Below are 15633 nucleotides of genomic sequence, written 5' to 3' on the forward strand. Positions count from 1 at the left end.
TTTTATGAAGAGCTAAATTTCCACAGACTCCAGTGCAAGCTCATCTGGCATAGTGTGAAAACAAAACAATCCGTGTTTTCTCTGACCGAACACTTTTTCCCTACTTGTGAACATGGAAAATACAAGTCTGAATCTTGAAGAATGAGTTAATAGCTGTTATGCCTTGGACCAAAGGTGTATGATTTAACCCCTGCCTCCTGCCCCCGCACATATTTGCAATGTGCTGGCTAAACATTATGGCCCCTTCTAATGGCTGAGCTGGCTAAAGAAGAAGAGACTGTTAGAGCTCTCAGGTAAGACTCTAGTCCTATAACTACAGGGGTTTCTGCTGATTTCACTGAGACTCCTCATTGGAGTAAAGCTAAGTGTTACAGCTCAGTCCTGCAAACACTTAAGTGAGTAAATCCTTTAGCTCATAGACTCTAAGGTCAGAAGGGACCATAACGGCCATTTATTCTGACCTCTCCTCCTTCAGGCACCATCTCATCCACCCACTCCTGTAATAGACCCATAAATTTTGTCTTAGTTACGTAAATCTTCCAATCATTTATCACAAAGCAATTTAATTAGCTAGGAGCTTCCAAGTTGTTGACAGGTATTAGGCAGTGGCAACTTCAAATGTGGTTGCAAGTAGTGTCTTTTTTCTTTTTTCTTTTTTTTTTTTTAATCTCCCACCCCAGAAAACCCCACAATGAAAAAGCCAGTGAAGGTCACTTTAAAAGGCATCATACTGATAAACACAGAAGTTTCCAAAAGGCCAAGAGTCTTTGGAGCTCTGAATAAGGGAAAGGAAAACTGAGTCTGTCAGCTTGAGTATAATATACAGTATTATAAACTCCTTTCCAACCACTGGAAACATGGAAATAGGGGGTGAAAATTTAAAGACATACTAAGTTTCAGAACAACAAAAAAGCAGGGAAAGGAACTAGCCTTATCCTCCCCTTAAATCTAAATAATCTTTAAGGCTCAGAACCATCCTACCTTCCTCTGAGTTCCCAGTGGCCCAACTATATTGAATCCTTTCTCTGTAAGTCCTTCCACATTTTCGTCCCCTCCTGTAGGCATCCAGAAATTCCCTAACTCCCTCACCCTCCCACCACCCTGTATTAGTTCCTTCACTACCTTTTCACAGTCCCTACATCATTTTTCACTCGCTTCACGTTCACATGCTTCAATTCACGTGGTCACAAACTCCCACCAGAATGTTTTGTCAGTTATACAACCTCTTTTGCAAAAATTATCTGCTTTCTTGGGAAATTTTTGACTTTTAATCAAAAATTCAAATGCCTGAAAATCCAAAACATTAGCTGGGAAATATAGCTGTATTACCTCACGAGCATTGTCATTTCCATGCCTCACGAGCCCACTCCCTTCTATGGGCTGGTTCCCCCGTGATACAATGTGATGGCTCAGCAAGAAGGGAGACCTGGGAGTGTCATGGGAGATGTAATCTGGCCGGGAGGGTGGGGAGGGCTCAGCTCATATAGGCGAATGGAAGCAAGAACTATCTGAATGACAACTCCCATAAGGGGTGACAGCAGCATACCCAAATTGAACTTATCTTCAAAATCAAGTTTTGAGCAGAAAAATTTGGGGGTGGAGATTGCTGAAAATATTTAGACTTTCACCAAAGAAAGCTGAAATTCTCTATGTAAAACAAACAAAAACGTATTGTGTGTTTAAGGCGGGGGTGGTATTTTTGTAAAAACTCTGCCTGCCTGCCTCTGCTTCCTCCCAGTCTGGCTTCCAGGGCACTCTGGGATACTTCAATCCCAGTAAGCTTTGGAGCACAGGGAGACAAACTACCGCCCCCTGGGCTACATCTGGCCTTTCAGCCCAGCCCCCAAGCTCCTGCTGACTAGCAGGGATGGACCAGCCTTGCCCAGGAGCCAGTTTAACTCCTGGAAAGTACGGCAAGCTGGCACAACCAAAGCTCCAACTGTACAAGGAGGCTAGTTTCCTTCTTCTGTCCCTCTCCCACAGCCTCAGCTCCCTCGGGTAGCCCCCTAACCACCAGCCCCAATGCTCTGAAGTGGTGGGGCTGCAGGACAACCAGCCCTGGCATTCCAGGAGATGCATTTGGGGGCACAGGCTTGGATACAGGGCGCTATCCTCTTTGTCTGTATGACTCCTTATGCCAGCAAACACTCCAAGGATATTCTCTGTTTAACTTCAGAAAAACCTGAGCACTGTCTCCTTCTGGAGTATTTTATCCAGTTCGTCGAAGGGTCTGGGCCTAGAACGTTAACACAGTAAGATGATACAGACCTAAATGATAACACTGAATAATATCATTAGCAGCAAGAAAAAACAACCATATTTCCACGCTTTTGCTAAGTGAATATCAAAGTAGCAAGGACAAGTCACTTGTGCATGTTTAAGTCTCCTTGTTATACATTTCTACATCTTCTCTTAAGCGGTTTGAAGGCCTTATCTTCCACTGATAACAGAAGATCTGGTAGCTGTGGGTTTGTTTATCACATGTGTCACATGGACTCTTTTCCTTGGCATATTTCAGCTCAGGTTTCCATGTGCCACTGCCTTCATTTCAAACAGCTGTAGCAGATTAAATGAATTCAAAGCCTTCCCCACTTGTTCCCCACTAGTTCACTAACATGACCATGTATCAGAGGGGTAGCCGTGTTAGTCTGGATCTGTAGCAGCAACAAAGGGTCCTGTGGCACCTTATAGACTAACAGAAAAGTTTAGAGCATGAGCTTTCGTGAGTTAACTCACTTCACTTTTCAGCGGGACAGCCCTGTATTTCGGGCACTGTTCTGGCGTCCCAATTTATCATGCAAAAGGGGCAAATTGCCCCATATTTCACAGGGTTCACTGTCTTCCCCCACCTGCGAGAGCCAGGAGCTGGGAGCCAGACCATGCCATGGCTCAGCTGCTGCCTGGCTTCCCACAGTGGGGGCTGGAGCTGAGCCAGGGCTGTGGGGGTTGTAGCAGGAGCTGTAGGAGATGAACCAGGGCTTCTGTGGGGTTGGATCCAGGGCCTAGGCGGTGAGGCTTGGAGCTAGGATTGGAGCTGGAGCCGCAGGAGGTTGAGCGGGGCCACTGGAGCTGGGGAGGCTGGAGCCAAAGCCACAGATGCGGCGGGGGGTGAACTGTGGCCATGGTGTGGTTGGAGCTGGAGCCCTCCAGCTTCCCCCTCCTGGGGCAGCCAGGAGCTGGACTGTGAGGCAGTGCTGGCTGCCACCCACAGCTTAGGGAAGCCAGGAGCATCACCTGACAGCCCTGTTCCCAGTGCCCCAGATAGGGTAGCCATCCATCCCATTTTGGCCAAGACAGGGGTCATTCACCATGTCCCATATTTGGCCAGGCGAGACAGGGTCACCCTATAGCACACCAAACAGAAAGCCTCCCTTTTTGACATATAACACGTTATGATTCCCTAATAGACTGAGCATATTGGAGCTAAATGTGAAATACATCAATAATGCATAATTTGTATAACAAATTTAACAAAATGACATGGCATGACAAATAGCCCCAGGGCTGATTGTGTGTTATTAACAGAGTGCCAAAACATGTAATTTTAATGATGGGACAATTAATTGCTCCTAGGGAATGTGATATTTGCCAGTCCCCTTCCTGAAAGGAAGCTATTGAACAGCTTGCATGGTTTCAGTTCTAAAAGCAAGAGCAGGTAAATCTGATTGAAGCTGCCCAGATGCTATAGTGATTGGGGACCATGTAAATCTAAATGAGCTAGAAAGCAGTAACCCAGGGAAGGAAAATTGTAAGATGGAATAACTAGAGATAAAATGTAATACAAAATTGAAATGCAGACCTGACTTTCAGACTCATGAGATCTTTTGGCTGAGTACCTTGTAGAAAAAATGGTCAGTCCTTAAATTAGGATGTCGACATAGACTCCCCAAATCCCAGATTGTTCAGACCAGAACATTGCTATAGGTTTATCTTCAATAACAACATGTTTCCAAACTTGCAAGGCTACTTATTACAGGGGACCTGTCAGGATGGATTAGTAGAATGCTTTAAGACTGTGAAAGGGCTTCCAAAGCATTAATGTTATGTTTTTATACCACTACTTAAGGTTGTCATAATGTCCACTCAAAGCAGAAGAACTAAGTGCGGCCTGTCCATCTGTGGAATTTATATATAGATCCAGTTACCACAGCATCTAACCTGCAAAGTGCCTAAGAGGAAGAATATATATTTAGGTTTTGGTCTTACAATGAACGCTACATGGGTACCAGGGTCAACTGGCATGGGGAAAATTGGTCCATGTTCAGCAAAGCACTTAAGCAAGTGCTACAGCTCCACTGAAGTCCATATAATTTATGCATTTAGTACCCAGTTCAACAATGTACTTAAGTACATGCTTAAGTCCTACTGATTTCAATCAGACTCCACCACTTGCCTAAGTGCTTTGTTGAATAAGGGCCTAAAAGCATAAGTGATAATTATGGGATAATCGGACTGCATAGTAAAGGGCTGAAATTCTTTAGAAATTATGCAATTCTTTCCTCTCAGGGTATTGATCTTTGCAAGGTTGTCACAAAGCTGCCCCAAGATTCTGAAATGATAATTTCCTGCTGAAGCATAGTGTTTAGCTCTTTGGGTGGTCAAATTAGAGGATTCTTATTCTTATGCAGTATTTATCTGAAGGAAATGTACAAGCGAGAAGTCGGATGCTGGCAGTGCTTTAAACCTGCTGGTGCTCTGTAAACAAGTTGGCTCCAGAGAGATTTTCACATTGCTTCTTGAAATATAAAAAGGATCACTGAGATTGAATAACTGAAAACAGTTATGTAGATTTCAGTTTGTTGTTTCCCCATGCTTAACTCTGTGCTTTCCTGCTCTCAGTTGTAAGACCTGGAGGGGTCAACAAACTATTTGGAATCTCATTTATATAACAAATGATGTGTTGACAATGCTTCAGGATAGATTATTGCCCAGGAGGATGTCATACTATGCAAAAAAAATAACTAATATGAAAAGAGACATTTCTCTTAAACTAGTTTTTAGAAGGAGACAAAATAGAACATATAAGAAAAGTGAAATCTATAAAACAGGGGCAGATTCCTGTGTTGCATTGACATTCCTAAGCACAGACAGCTCAGAGAGCTACTTATGATGCAGCTCCCAGCAACTGAGGCGGCTGTGGGAGAACTCAAAGGGAATCACAAGACGTGAAGGGATCAACTCTTCCTTCCCATAACACTGCACCGTGGGACAGAGCACATTGCTCACAATGTGGTGCTCCCAATGTGGACGTGATTTGTCGACAGAGGGGGCAAGTCTGAACACCCTCTGGAGATTTTTGTTTTGTCAACTTTTGGGTGTCAACATAAGTTTTGTCAACAAAATGTGGTAGAGCAGTCATACCCTGAAAGTGCCCATCAGGTCTACATGACAGTTTAAAACTCCCAGTCCCACTAACAAAAATGGCAAAAGCTCACTGATTTGAAGAGATCTCAGTACGGGCCTAAAGGTTCAATTTCACAGAATCCTACTGACTTCAAGTCCCATTGACATCAACGAGATTCTGGCCTCAGTGATCCCTTTGCACAGGAAGTAAAGACAAACACACCATACCACTGTTGCCAGATGCAGGTGGAATTTAGGTAGAAATATCATAACCTGAACTGGATTTTGGCCAGGAAACCAAGGGCATATCACATTACTCAACTGTCCCTTGTTTCAAGGAACATCATTCATCTTAGCCCCAACATTACACCTCCATTCCACACAGACCTATTATCTCTCTCACGCTCATTGCTGGAAGCCCCTGATGTCAGAAGCTAAGGATCAGTAAGTGAGGTGACAAAGCTGTGTACTCCAGAGAAGTGGATCCCACAGTATTTGGAGGGGATTGTAATAATACTTTTTGTGTGTACGTGCTCATACACCATTCTTAGTGTTGCCACACATTTGTCCCCCACATTTCTTGACGTTGAGGGGACCATCCTGACTTACTCTTGTGAAAAATATCATGAGGTTCTTACCATAAGTGATCACATCTTCTGTTTCTGACTGATCTGAAAGAGGGAAAGCCAGATTACCTTAATTACATCTGTTGAAAACTTGGAGCCACTCCACTGTATGAATGCCCTCAGATACCAAGGTGAAAGCACTCAGGCTATGTCTACACAGCAGTATTATTTTGAAATAAGCTATTCCAAAAGAGATTTTCCAGAATTGCTCATTTCGAAATACCACAGTCACACACAAATTCATTTCAAAATAGCACTCAGCTATTTTAAAATGGAGCATCCACACACAATGGAGCCTATTTCAAAACCAGAGCCATTGGACACGCTACAGCTTATTTCGAAATAGGTGATCTTCCTCATACAGGCTACGTCTACACGTGCCCCAAACTTCAAAATGGCCACGCAAATGGCCATTTTGAAGTTTACTAATGAAGCGCTGAAATGCATATTCAGCACTTCATTAGCATGCGGGCAGCCGCGGCGCTTCGAAATTGATGCGCCTTGCCGCCGCGCGTCTCGTCCAGACGGGGCTCCTTTTCGAAAGGACCCCACCTACTTCAAAGTTCCCTTATTCCCATGAGCTCATAGGAATAAGGGGACTTCAGAGCAGCCGGAGTCCTTTGAAAAAGGAGCCCCGTCTGGACGAGACGCGCGGCGGCGAGACGCGTCAATTTCGAAGCGCCGCGGCTGCCCGCATGCTAATGAAGCACTGAATATGCATTTCAGCGCTTCATTAGTAAACTTCAAAATGGCCATTTGCGTGGCCATTTCGAAGTTTGGGGCACATGTAGCCACGGCCACAATGAGGTTTGCCAATTTCAAAACAAGCCATCCACTATTTTGAAATTATTTCAAAATAGCAGTTGCATTGTGCAGATGGTTGCAAAGTCATTTTGGAATAGCAGCCATTATTCTGAAATAAATTCGCTTTGTAGTTATACCCTTAGAGAGATGGTGAGCTTAAACCACAGCATGGCCCAGCTCCACCACTAACACAATACTCCTTAACATCACACTGGGGTATTGGTTAACTCCTTCTTCGGGAGCAGTGTTCCCTCGAGGCTGAGCACTTAGGTAGACACCCAGGAGAAATAAAAATGCCACCCACCTGATCTGACCAGCCCAGAGCACCCACAGCCGCCAGCTTGTGTTTCTATTAGTGGTGCATACCTGCACATGCCTCACTGCACATAACAAAATTTATTCTGCATACGAATGGAAAAAACTAGAGGGAATACTGTTCGGGAGAGAAGCATGACAACTACTAAATCACTAACACTATGCCCCAGAATATCTTCAGCGCTTCTTGGAGGTTTCCCATTTATGCCAATAGGAGCGCAGCACAAAATGATAGGACTGCAGGCAATGAATGACATGAACCCTAAAGTCTCAGATCTGAACTGAATAGTACTGTCACTTATTATGAAAAGGGGAGGTGTACTGTGTTTGTGTGTGCTACAGCTAGGAGACGAGTCAATGACTGCACGCAGTGCAGATGTTTAAGGTTTTCTTTTATTATGTTGTAAAAAGGCACGTGCAATTATGTCCACAAAAAGGGCATAAATAGAAATTAAGTCCAGTGAACAAAAGGGCAATTTTAAAACCACTACTTCTATTCATTTTTCATGCCATATCCATTCACTTTGTATTCCAAAGACTAAATCCACAGTGTGATTTTGATTACTTTTGTTTAGCATCTTTTTTCTAAACCACATTTTAATCCTTTAAGCCTTTTAGCAAAGCAGGATGCATTTGCTAGGAAGAGACGGGATCCACCTAATGAAGAGAGGATAGAGCATCTTTGCGGGCAGGCTTGCAAACTTAGTGAGGAGGGCTTTAAACTAGTTTTGTTGGGTGGGGGAAGGTGACACAAGCTCTGAGGTAAGTGGGGAAGGAGTAGGGTACAACAAAGAAGGACTCCTGGGTGAAGAGGAGAAAGTGAGCCAATCAGCCCTCCTCTAAGGTGCTTGTACAAAAATGCAAGAAGCCTGGGAAACAAACAGGAGGAACTAGAGGCCCTGGCATGGTCCAAGAAGTATGAAGCAGTTGCAACAACGGAGACTTGGTGGGATGATCTGCATAACTGCAGCACAGTCATGGAAGGGTACAAGCTGTTTAGGAAGGACAGGTGGGGAGAAAAGGATGAGGAGTCCCTCTATGTGAGGGAGCAGTACAATTGTTCAGAGCTCCAGTATAAGGAGGGAGAAAAGCCAATTGAGTGTCTTTGGGTTAAGCTTAGAGGTGGAAGCAATAGAGGTGATGTAGTTGATGCCTGCTGTAGACTGCCACATCAGGGAGATGAGGTAGATGAGGATTTCTTCAGACAGCAAAGAGAAGCTTCCAAATCACAGGCTCTGGTTCTCATGGGAAACTTTAATTATCCAGACATTTGTTCAGAGACCAATAGAGCAGCACACAGACAATCCAGGAAGTTTTTGGAGAATGCTGGAGATAACATTCTGGTACCAGTGCTGATGGAACCAACCAGGGGCCATGCACACCGTGACTTGCTGCTCGCAAACAAGGAAGAACTAGTAGGAGAAATAGAAGTGTGTGGCAACCTGGGCTGCAGAGATCATGAGATGGTAGACTTCAGGCTCCTTACAAAAGGAAGAAAGGTAAGCAGTAATATACAGATCCTTGATTCAAAAGAGCCGACTTTGACTCCCTGAGAGAACTAATGGGCAGGACCCCCTGAGAAATGAAGATGAAAGGGAACAGAGTTCAGGAGAACTCACAATATTTTAAAGAAGCCTTGCTGAAGGCACAGGAGCACACCCTCAGCAAGTGTGCAGATGACACCAAGCTAGGGGCAGAGGTAGATACGTTGGAGGGTAGAGAGAGGATCCAGGGTGACCTAGATAAATTGGAGGATTAGGCCAAAAGAAACCTGATGTGGTTCAACAAGAAGTGTAGAGTCCTGCACTTGGGATGGAAGAATCCCACGCATTGTTATAGGCTGGGGACCAACTGGCTAAGCAGCAATACAGTGGAAAGGGACATAGGTATTATAGTGAATGAAAAGCTGGATATGAGTAAAGTGTGTGCCATTATAGTCAAGAAGGCCAATGGCATATTGGGGCGCATTAGGAGGAGCATTTCAAGCGAATCTAGAGAGGTTGCTGTTCCCCTCTATTCAGCACTGGTGAGGCCACATCTGGAGTACTGTGTCCAGTTTAGGGACCCCCAGTATAGAAAGGATGTGGATATGCTGGAGCAGCTTCAGCAGAGGTCAACAAAAATGATTAAGGGGCTGGAGCACATGACCTACGAGGAGAGGCTGAGGGATTTGAGCTTATTTAGTTTGCAGAAGAGAAGACGGAGGGGTGATTTAACAGCAGCCTTCAACTTCCTGAAGGGGAGCTCTAAAGAGGATGGAGACAAACCGTTCCCAGTGGTGACAGCAGAACAAGGAGTAATGGTCTGAAGTTGCAGAAGGAGAGGAGTACGGTGGATATTAGGAAAAACTAGTTCACCAGGAGGGCACTGAAGCACTAGAATGTGTTGCCTAGGGAAATGGTGGAATCTCCATCCCTAGAAGTTTTTAAATCCCGGCGTGACATAGTCATGGCTGGGATGACTTATTTGGGGATGATCCTGCTTGGGGCAGGGGGCTGGACTCGAAGACTTCTTGGGGTCCCTTCCAGCTCTGTGATTCTATGATTCTATAGTTACAAGTAGTAATGTAGTAACGTAAACTGAAGTGCTTCTATTGCATTGCATTATGCCCTGTTATGTAATAGCCTATGTTTCCTGCAGTTTCTTGATTATTCTTGCTTTGCGTACAAAGTCAAATTCACAGTCAGGAGGAGTCTACCTTCAGAAGCTCTGTCTTTAGATATCAGTTCCTCCAGTTAATATCCCAACTATGTATATTTTATTGTACTGTTTACCACATAAAATACCCTTGATATTCTTTATCACTTCCATACAACAATTGCTTTAGTTACCATGACCAAATGCCACTATATAAAACAAACATTCTAAAACACATTCCATACCTCCATGATATATTTTAAAAGTTTCTATTTTCTTTTATATCAATTAACAGATTTCATGCAGGTTCAGTAATATTGTATGGGCAGAAACACACACAGTCATGTTGTATGTGCAGATGCACTCTAGAATCGCTAACACATACAGTTTTTACGTGGGCGCTATTTTTTCAATTTACAAACCGCTGTTGAAGATTAAATCTGAATACTAATTAGGTACTATTGTCTTGCCACTCATTAAGCAATATTTTCACCCACCTTAACAATTAGATCATTTGAGGGTAGGGGAAGGAAGGATTTTGCCTTTCCTTACAATACAAAAGGGAAGGTTTTCTGGAGACTGAATCAGAAGCAGAGGACCAGTCATTCAAACGTATAGAGACTGGGTTTGCTGTGGTTCTCTTGAGGCTGGAACATGTGACTACAGGAATGGATGTGTGTGTGCACACATGTTCATGTATGTGTGTGAGTGAGAGAGGAGAGAAATATGGTATGCCATAAATATACTGCAACAGCATAAACCTGAACCACATTATGACTGGACAGAAATGTTGACGTAATGAAGAGGGAGAGACAAAGAGATTAGAACTTTGCCTCATGTGAAACGAGAAGAAAGTGAGATAACCGAATTCTGTAATAAGATTTGCATGTGCAACTAGTATCTTTAACCACAATACAGTTTTTTGCAGTATAAGGGCACATCTATACTTAGCAGAAGATCAATGCCCTGGCAGTTATCTTCCAGGGTTCAATTTAACATGCCTAGTGGGAACACACAAATTGAATGACCAGGGCACTGGTGTCAACCCCAGTATTCCTTACAGTTGTGAGTACAGGTTGAAGCACTCTAATCCAGCACCCTTGGGAACTGACCAGTGCTGAACAAGAGAATTGCTGGACCACGGGAGGTCAGTATTGTCTAGCAGCATTGCAAACACTTCCACTGCTTACTGAGCGCTAAGATGACTTTTAGAGGTAAGTTACAGCTAAACAACAGAACAGCACACTGAGAGCCAGGGCTCGTGGCTAGAAACAAACTTTATGGGACCACTTGGCCACACCCAGGGTAAATGGCTGTCCAGCTAAGTAAAATAATGTCAGATTACAGATGTTGCCAGATGAGAGAGCTCTGGATTAGAGAGGTTCAACCTGTCGTAAGGGAAGTCGACAGGAGAGTTTCTCCCGTCAACCTCCTGCTGTGGGGACAGTGGCAAAAACTGATTTAAGGCACATCAACTCCAGCTTTGGAATTCTCACAGCTAGAGTTGCGTATTTTACACCATTTTTTCCCCCTAGCGTAGACCTGGTCTAAATGTAGGCCAGAGATTCTATCATATATGTAGTTTCTATAAAGTCCTGCACTACAATGTAGTTCATCAAGATGAAGAAGCATACATTATTAAAAACCTACTTTCACACTACTGAAGTTAATGGGAGGCAGTGACAACGAGACTGCTTCCCCTATAAAGTCAAATGCATACCCAGCACCTCGCAAGACAGCATACCCTTGAAGACCTGATCCTGCTATCCTTATTGCAAGTGGATATTTTGCATGAGGAAAATCTGGCCCATAGGTACCCCCATTAAGAACCAGGTACAGTGTGGTTTGAATTTTGCCTTGACTTCTGCCCTGACATCAGTGAGGTTGCATAGGGTAAGACTGGGCTCTCTAGGTGCAGTGCCTGTGCCAAGCAAAGAGTACATAGTCTAGAATGAGTTCAAAAACTTGACTGGGGTAAATCTGCCACACTCATGAGGTAATAAAAAATTCCCTGCAATTAATAAAAACTTTCACAGAAAAATCAAAAAGTAAAACATCTGGGCCAATCTTTTTCACCTGAAAGCTGTCAGGGTGCTTGCCTGCTGGCCCTTATATCCCAGGTGGCCAGTACATCTAAAATGCAGGACTTCCACTGGTTACTGTATGAGACTGGAAAAGTAAATTATTTCAAGTCAAGGAAGCTTATGTCAGTATTAACTCAAAGTAAACAAATAGCCAATGTAACCTAAAAGTTATCCCTGCGAAGGAAGGCTTGTTACAAAGCAGTATGAAGGGAAGGAAACAGAGAAACCATATTGCACCCTCAGCAAATTTGCAGAAGACATTCAGCTAGAGGGTCAGTTAGATACGTTGGAGGGTAGGGATAGGGTCCAGAGTGACCTAGACTAACTGAAGGGTTGGGCCAAAAGAAATTTGATGAGGTTCAACAAGGAAAAGTGAAGAGTCCTGCACTTGGGACAGAAGAATCCCAAGTATTGTTACAGGCTGGGGACCGACTGGCTAAGGAGCACTGCAGCAGAAAGGACCTGGGCCTTACAGTGGATGAGAGGCTGGGTACGAGTCAATATTGTGCCCTTGTAGCCAAGAAGGCTAATGGCATATTGGGGTGCATTAGGAGGAGCATTTCCAGCAGATCTAGAGAAGTTATTATTCCCTTCTACTCAGCCCTGGTGAGGCCACATCTGGACTACTGTGCCCAGTTCTGGGCCCCCCAGTACAGAAGAGATCTGGATGCATTGGAAAGGGTTCAGCAGAGGGCAACAAAATGATTAAGGGGTTGGAGCACATGACCTATGAGGAGAGCCTAAGAGATTTGAGCTTATTTAGTTTGCAGAAGAGAAGAGAGAGGGGCAATTTGATAGCAGCCTTCAACTTCCTGAAAGGGGGCTCTAAAGAGGATGGAGACTGTTCTCAGTAGTGACAGATGGCAGAACAAGGAGCAATGGTCTGAAGTTACAGAGCAAGAGGTGTAGGCTGGATATAAGGAAAAAATTATTTCACCAGGAGAGTGGTGAAGCACTGGAATGCGTTACCGAGAGATGTGGTGGAATCTCCATCCCTAGAGCTTTTTAAGTCCCGTCTTGACATAGTCCTGGCTGGGATGATTTAGTTGGGCTTGATCCTGCTTTAGGCAGCAGGCTGGACTAGATGACCTCCTGAGGTCCTTTCCAGCCCTAGAATTCTGTGATTCTATATGTGGTCTAATTGCAGATAATTGCTTATATGGTTCTTTTGTCAATCTGATGTCAGCCGCCTACATGATGTAAGCAATCTAGTCTAATCCATAACCAATCACATCCAGTGCATCTGTTTTACAGCAAGAAAGAAACCTCATGTCCAATTACATCAGGAGATTTTTTAATTGCCTGATAAGCATCATAAATATAATGTGGTGTTTTCCTTCTTTTTAAATGTAGATATAGATTATATTGATGAAGATAGCAATAAATTGGACGGCTTTTTCCACAATGGATCAGATTCCACCATAGTTTTCTCACTGAGGCAGTCAGGATCACTATGAATTTCAAAACCCAAATGACCACCACCACACTAAAATTGTGCAATCCTACACTGTGCACAATTAAGAATTGACACACTGAGCTAATACTAAGAAAGACGGAAAATGCAAGCAGAAACTTCTTCCAACAGAAGTGGTATAAGTTTTTTATCAGCATCAGTGGAAATTTTACCACCTTAAGACCTGAAAAAGCAAGAAAGCTCAGATGGGGGCTTTCTTAAATGTATTCCTTTGTGTGTTCAGTAGACAAATCAGGATACAATCACTACAAATCATCTTTTCAATTCGGTGACTGAAATGATATGTCAAATAAAATGAACTAACATATGTTTAAATACATAAAAGCTCTTAACCTCTGTGTGCACGTGGCAAATATGATCATCTTTTGATGACTTCCATTAAGATTAATAGACATTATGAGCCACACTCATCCACCGTGTGAATTCACTAACTTCCCTGACTTCAGTGGACTAATTTGAGCCTGGGTGTTCAAACAAGGGGAAATCAAACTTCTTAATATTCCGATTCACTGCATAAACCTATGTATACCCACACGAGTTGTGCGTTACACAGTTAACAAACAATGATGTATCTTCTCTCTTGGCACTAGGGGATGTTCAGAAATACAATAAAACACTAGTGGGACACTGTTAAATGAGAATGTGTGTCAACCAATGCGTATATCTCACAGTCACTACATACATGTACTGTAGCTATGCAGAGAATCTCTCTGTCTACACCTTTTCCTTCCTCCTGTGACACACCCTTTAGCTGTGTTAAATTCACTGCAGCCTCCTCACACCCATAGGCACTTCCTGCCTGTATCCACCTCTCCTGCCCCAGGGCCATGGAACCTGTTGCTTGGCAGCTAAATTAAATTGCCAGGGGAAATCACAACTTCTAATTGCACCAGCATGCTCCAAAGCCCAGCCCAGCCCAGAGCTGTCTGCTCCCCACCCCCAGCAGCTTAAGATGCTGGGGGTCTTTGTGCACAAGGTCTCCCCCTGCTCCCGTCCCCAAGACACACTGCATATTCAAAGCATCGCCTCCCCCAGAGTCTGGCGTGCCTGCACCTCCTGCAAGGCAGGTCACCGCACTGGCCCCTGCTCATCAGCCCTGTCCCACTTGCCTAGGTGGAGAAAAATTGTGAGCTGTGGGGGGGAGGGGCAGAGACCATCCAATATTAGCTGAAAAAGCCCTCTCCCCTCCCTCCCCAGCCAGGGCTGAATGCCCCACACCCCCATCCCCCACCCCAGAAACCAGGCAATGCAAAATCCTCCAGCCGGTGACCGCTCTGTGCCTAACTCCCCTCCCCGCCTGCTGAGCGCGATGGTCACGGTCGGAGGCCACTTCCCAGCAGGTGAGGGGATGCTTCAGAGCAGCCGATGGGGAGATGTGCATGCCCTGAGCGCACACAGACAGCATTGTGTGGACACGCACAAACACACACAGGACCGTTGTATGTACACCTCTATGGCATTGCATACACACACAGGGCATTGTGTACACACACAATCACACACAGAGCATTGTGTGTACAGACACACACAGGCACACACACACAGGGCATTGTGTGTACACACACAAACACACAGGGCCACTGTATGTACACACACGGGGCATTGTGAACACATGCAAGCACACACAGGGCCACTGTATGTACACACACAGGGCATTGTGAACACATGCAAGCACACACAGGGCCACTGTATGACACAGACAACCACACACACAAGCACACACAGGGCCACTGTGAACACACACAATCACACAGGGCCACTGTATGTACACACACACGGCATTGTACACACACACACACACACACACACACACACACACACACACACACACACACACACACACACACAGAGGTTACTCTCCCCTTCGGAAACAGGTCTCCGCCGGGCCCCCGCCAACCATCCCCCGCACCGAGGCACAAGCCGCTCACCAGCCACCCCGCGGGCGACACACGCTCAGCGCCGCCGCCGCGGCTCCCCCCGCCGGACTCACCTCCCCGGCAGGCGGCTCTGCGGCTACAGGTTCGCTGCCCAGGCGCGCTCGGCCCCGCCAGCCCCCAGCCGCCAGGGGCTCGGGTCCGCCCCCGACGCGAGATCTCCGGCCGCGCCGCGCGCGGGCTGCGACCATGCGGCGCGCAGGGGCTCGGCGGGGGCTCCGGCTGCGGGCCGAGCCTGCGGGGCCGGCTCCGCCTCAGTCCCCCGGAGCGGGGCGCGTCTCCGCGCGCTCAGTCCAGCAGCGCCCCGGGGCGCTCCGCGCTGCGCTGCCCCGGGCCCGGCTCCCGGGCCACTCCATCCATCCGCGCCGCGCAGCGCCCTCCGCCGCCCCCTCCCCGGCTCCGCAGCCTGCCCCCGG

The 15633-nt window shown here is 45.6% G+C and overlaps 1 protein-coding gene across 1 annotated transcript in view; it reads right to left on the reverse strand.

Moving 5' to 3' along the window:
• CALN1 (calneuron 1) overlaps positions 1-15406 on the reverse strand; it is a 223618-nt gene extending 208212 nt beyond the window's left edge. Inside the window, exon 1 of the mRNA XM_075013721.1 lies at positions 15274-15406. The gene's annotated coding sequence lies outside the window, so the exon portion shown is untranslated. The remainder of the gene's footprint in view (positions 1-15273) is intronic.
• Positions 15407-15633: the final 227 nt, after the last annotated feature.

This window comes from Carettochelys insculpta, chromosome 19, assembly GCF_033958435.1.
Source record: "Carettochelys insculpta isolate YL-2023 chromosome 19, ASM3395843v1, whole genome shotgun sequence".
NCBI lineage: Eukaryota > Metazoa > Chordata > Testudines > Carettochelyidae > Carettochelys > Carettochelys insculpta.